Here is a 6000-nt window from a genome sequence, read left to right on the forward strand (position 1 = left end):
GTGTAAGGTGCCCTCAGCTAACATCTTAGAATGTTTGTTGGAGTTAATTGTGCCACATTCCAAATATGGCTGGCAGTCCAAGTATATGAACATGGCTTCACATCTCCATGGTTGGTGCAAATCACCATAGCTGGGCCACATCAATTGAATCAACAGTAACTGGGGTGCTTACAAAAGTACCTGCCCCTCCCTCGGTACATTGTACCTATGTGTCATGGCCACAAGGCATGTTTGACTGGTAATGCAGTCCTCAAGTAACCAGCATTTGGATGTCTCTCTTGGATGCACATGATGAGACGATTACACTCCATATTTTTTTCTGCTCACCAATTACGGGGCATGTTTGCAACCACATGATAGTTAGGGCCTATGTATGTGTGCAGATATGTGTGTAACTGTCACAGGAGACCGATGCTATGTACAAGTTGGCCGTGATATATCAGATGCAGTACCATCATGTCTGAATGGCTGCCATTTCCTTATTCAGCCTACACATTGTATATGTTTATGAAATGGTTGCGCTGTGCACAGATTTTGAGCACATTTCTTCCTTCCATACCTTACAGGTGGACCGGCACCCTACACTGTGGGAGAGGTGGCGACATTTGAGGACCCCGACCACTCCAGTAAGTGTTGATATGTCTCTTATGTGTTGTGTTTGCTGGTTATGGACTCGTGTGTGTTGAACGCATAGCAAGGTGTGATGCGTTGGGCAAGCTTTTCTCTTGTTCCATGAGTGGGAATTCAGTTTCTCACGTTTTGAGTTGGCCAATGCGTATCCAATGGTATTATGTAGGGATTGTAGGCCATTCCTGTAGGCCCCACTGTGAGTACAGGGGTTAGTCATGTGGATGACACTTGTATCAACAAGAGTCGCACTGGAAGTCAGCTCCGATTTAGTCAGCCTGTCAGACCCACATTCTCCAAGATTGGTACAGCAAATTGCTTTCCAATAGACATCTGCTTCCCTATTTACCTACGTAATTATGAAACAGGTAGGTAGAACCTCCTAGCAGCATGTACTTCCACATGTAGTGCTACAAGTATGTGGAACTTGAGTGCAATGGCCTAGGTGTGCATGCAATTCATGATCATGGGTGTTCTTGCAACTCTGTGTCTGATGTAAGTCAGGCCTTACTGGAAGTATATGTTGTGTACCAAGTTCTGCATTTCCTGACATGTGTGGCCCTATGATTGCTCTAGGGTTTGCTGACTCCTAATTGTTGATAGACCTTACCTGTGGTGTGTGTGTGTAGAGCCAAACACGTGTGGAGTTTTCTATACACTCCTCGGTGTACATGTTGTTGGAAATTTATAGTTGTTTATCCACCCCCCCACCCTCAAACACGGGCATGGGTTTGTGAATGGGGTACCTAGTACTGATGCTACCAGTATGTTACACATACATGTGAATAAGTGACGGTTTGGTTGCAACCTAGTATACACACTCAGGTTTGCCACATGGTACTATACTGGCAGGCCCAGTTACAACTTGCAGACCATGTGGCTTTAGTTTTGCTTTCCGTACACTGACATTTGTAGCCCAGGTCTTGGCGGAGGATATGCAGCATGATTCTTAGCTGATAACTGCCAGAACTCAGATTGCAAGTCAAAGCCAGTTCTTACCCATCTTGTAGGTTATGGATATGCTATTTGTGATGTGACCTTTGTAGGCTGGTCTGCCATGTACTTCCTCAGGGACATTCAATGATCTGTATTGTGATATGGGCTGTTACAAGTACAGTAGATATATTGTCTGATTAACTTCTTGTGCCATTTCACACAATGCAGTTACTAATGTAGAATATCTGCATTTGTCTTCACAGCTGCAAACATGACTCCAGACCAGGTCCGTGACTTCCAGCGCCGGGCCATGAGATACCAGCACATCCTACTGGTGGAGTCGGGGTTCAGGAGGATGGCCCGGCGATATCACCATGAATGGGCCTCCGGGGCATGGAGAGCCTTCCCACAGGGTGGCCCTACTTTGCCCACCACAGCCACCACCAGCACAACCACCAATCCAAGCCAGGTGGCCCAACCCACAGCTGGGACTGTTGGTCCTACATCTGCTGGACTTCCAGGCCCCAGCATTGCCACCGGTGCAGGACAGCCCACTAGGCCTGGCACCACACACTAGGACCTCCTCCACCGGTACCCAGACTGCCACCGCTCCATCTGTTGACCCTGCAGCTTTCCACAACATGGAACGTAGATGGACCGTGTGCTGCGAAAGTTGAGCCACCTGAGCCGGGATGTGCGCCACATTAACCGGCGTGTTAAGTCTATTAAGAGGACCCTCCGGAGGGCCAACCTCTAGACATTTTTTGATGGACATGATTCCCTCCCCTCCCTCCTCTTTCCTTGTTCTTATAGTTAGTGGGCTTAGGGGGCTTAGTGTTAGGTTAGTATAGGCTGTTAGTTTAGTTAGTGTTAGTGGGTGGGGGGTCCTGATTCTTTCTATTTTTACTTATTAAGTGTGTGGGTGGGTAGGTGTGGGGCTATGTTGGGGTTCTTGTGTGTTTAAATAAATAAAATAAAAAAAATAAAAATATATATATATGTTTAGGATAGTATAGTATGTGTTTAGGTTAGTATGTGTTGTCCTCCATGTGTCCCGTCTCATAAGGGGGGTGGAGGGTAGAGGTTTAGAACGTTTTGTTGCATGTGATAAGTAAGTGTAGCTTAGGTTAGTTAGGGACAGTTGTGGGTAATGAGTAGTCAGGGTAGATTAGGGTAGGTAAGATTTTTTCCTCAGTTTCCTCTATTGTGATTAGCATCTAATAAATATTTGGTTAACCGTTAATAGTATGTGTTGAATGGTACTTGATCGTTGGTTTGGATTCAGTGTACATAAATTTTGTACTATTACATTTGTGTCCTATGCTACAAACAAATCCCAACTGAGCTGTACGATTGGCAGCTAGCCCAGAGCTACCTTGCAAAGTTTCGACCCTTCGTTGCAACCACCAATCACAGTTAATATGGATGACAATGTGTTTCTGTTGATAAGTGTGTTTTGTAAGTCACAAACAGTGCTTCCAGACTTGGTATTGGGGAAACAGTTTTAGGTCTGACTGCAGTGTAATGATCAAGGACACCCTTATAAGATGAGTTCTCATTGGCACTCTTGTATTCTTGTCTTCATGACTCTCATACATCAATTGTGACACAGTTCTGCATGATTACCTATTTGTATGTAAACTCAGACACCTTCATTTATGCAGTTTTTGTAGTGTTTGCTTAGATTAGTGTTCCATGTTATTTGTGTTATATTTGCATGTTGACAACATTTTGCGGCCACTATTTGATGACTTAGTTATCCCCTGAGGAAGCATTCTTCTGTCCAACACAGCATGATGGTGTATGGTTTCTCTCTTCATGCGATTTGTCCATCAGGATGGGCAGAGTATGATGCAATCATGGGCACTGTGTAGTGCAGATTTCTCTGACTACATATTATCAGGACAGTGGTATTGACAAGCTACGTAATTTAACAGTAGGCACATTTCAGTTATCTACTGCACAGTTGATATGTCACATTACCCAGTGACAGATTTGTTGTGTAAGTGCTATTTATTGAAAAGTGCTGTAGTGCTATCTGTACATTGTCTGTACATTGTCCATGATTGTGAGTCCATTATAGTGACATCTTACATTGTGATCCTACACAAGGGGTTAAGGAAATGCTTTTGACATGCTGGGGTTGATGTTTCAGACAGTGCAGAGGGACAGGATTTGCCAATGAGTAGGAGAGAGACAATCACTGGGCTGGGTGACAAGATATACAGTGGTTTGCAGAACAGTGCTCGAGTAAAGTTGTTGCAAGACTGGCAAGTTACAATGCGCAGGACCTTGGTAAATGTGGGCCATGTGGCAGGGACTAGTGCTTCCGGGTCATTTTCCTTGTGAATGTGATCTGTTCCATGTCTTCTTCTTCTGATGTGTGTGTTGCCTGCTTTGTCATTGTTGTTGGTTGTGAATGGGGCAACACACACCTCAGTGTTAGAAGACGTGGAGTCAGACATCCCGGTCGCTGCTCCCTGTGAAGGTCTTGAGGGCAGTACTGCAGCAAGGAGGGCCTGCTGGTTCTTGAGAATAGCAGCTACATCACGATGGTAGGCAGCCAGGTCGGCCCTGAGGGAGTCATGACTGCATTCGTGCATGCAGTGGAAGGTTTGGGGTGCGAGGTGTTGTGGCAACTCCCTTACTGCAGTGGTGAATTCCTTGACAGTTTCTTGTAGTCCTTGCAGTATGGATGTTAGGGCTTGCATAGCTGCTGCCTGATCTGCAGATGACATCATGCACGAACGCATCCCCTCAAGGCTGGCTGCCCTATTTTGCATCCCCACCAGCACCTCCTTGGCCAGCTCCCGCTGTACTCCAACTACAGTTCTCTCAAAGCTGGTGCCAGTGTTGTCTGAGTCCTCAGCTGTATTGGAGCTGGCAGGTCTTACAATTGAGGTGGTGGGTGGATCCTCTGCGATGGCTGCTTGTTCTGTGCTCCTCCTTGTGACTGAAGGTGGGGTCTGAAGGGTTTCAAGGACCTTTTGGATAGTCTCCTGGGGAATGTTTATCGGCTCGCCATCCATGTCATCAGGGAAATCTGGGACAGGCATATCCGCAGGAGATCCATCTTCCTCTGCAATGAAACAGGGTACAATTAGTGTGTCTGTGTTGTGGCAATTTTGATGTGACGTGCCTGCCTTTTGATGAATTCACTTTGTGATCTTGTTTTGTGTTAATTGCTCCAGTCCTTCAGATGGGCATTCTTCCAAGCCTATGGCCCACCTGCATGTCACATGTATGTTATTGAGTAATTAGACTTGTCGGCATCATCGCCTCTAGGTGTTGGTTTAGGCCAAATAGAGAATTGCCACCTTCTTGTCCTACTCAAGCCTCCGTCTACATCCATTCTCATGGTGAGAACTTTCACTGGCTGTGGGTGTTCTGATGGCCCTGGCAGAACACTTAATAATCTGGACCTGCCCCAATCTCTTTCACATCCACTTAAATGTATTTGACATGTGGCATATCCTATGCATGGCAATGTTATGATCTGATATGGATGTTGACATTGGTAATGTGTACTGCTGATGTTGGGGAATGTGTGTTACATTGGATTGCCCTGATAATCGTATCAGTGTCCTATTTCCTCCTCTGACTGTGCAGGTGTTTTTCAGTGACCAGTTACGTGTGTCCCCACCTCAATGCTGTTGTCTGAGCAGTATGACATTTGGGATGTTGCATTGTTACCCAGGCACAGGATGGACCCTGACATATGCAGCATGGGTGTGTCCTTATTGCTGTGCAGCTCCTATTGATGTTTACATTGGCTGATGTTTGCGACAACTATGGGCATTGACATTTGAGAGTACTGGGGCCTTTGTCTTGTTTCTGGGGATTGTTGAAGTTGTCATCCTCACCCCCTAATTTAGGTGTGTACGATCCATGGGGAGGTTACTGCCATTGGCTACTTGAGCTGCACACAGAGCGGAGGTGGTAGTGGCAACTGTTGTCGCAGTTACATTCCAGTTGTCAGTATGGCTAGAGGTTGTGAATAGGGCCCTAGTTAATGTAGGGGTATGGTGGCTGATGTGTGCCAGGATGTCAGTTTGACCTTGTGGCCTTCCCTCCTGGCGTGGCTTTCCCTTTGCTCCATCGTTGGCATGACAGCATGCCCCCATGGGACTGTTGTTGGTGTTGTGTAATGGTGTGCCCTAGGTCTTCTCAGAACGGGCCATGCCCCCCTGCCGTGCCCCTTTACCCATGCCACTCCATGTATAGGATGACTTCCATGCATTTTGTGGTCGGTATCCCCCCCCGGTTGTAGATTACATTATTGCATTTTAGTTCCCCATGCGACTTACCCTGCATGTGCGTTGTCTCCTGGTATTCTGCGCTGTCCTGTCCTTGAATCCCTGTGACGATCTCCTCAGGGATGACGGCTGCGACCATCTCCTCCATGTGGTCCAGGGCCTCCTGGTGTGCTGGACTCCC

The sequence above is a fragment of the Pleurodeles waltl genome, chromosome 6, assembly GCF_031143425.1.
Source record: "Pleurodeles waltl isolate 20211129_DDA chromosome 6, aPleWal1.hap1.20221129, whole genome shotgun sequence".
In the NCBI taxonomy this organism is placed as follows: domain Eukaryota; kingdom Metazoa; phylum Chordata; class Amphibia; order Caudata; family Salamandridae; genus Pleurodeles; species Pleurodeles waltl.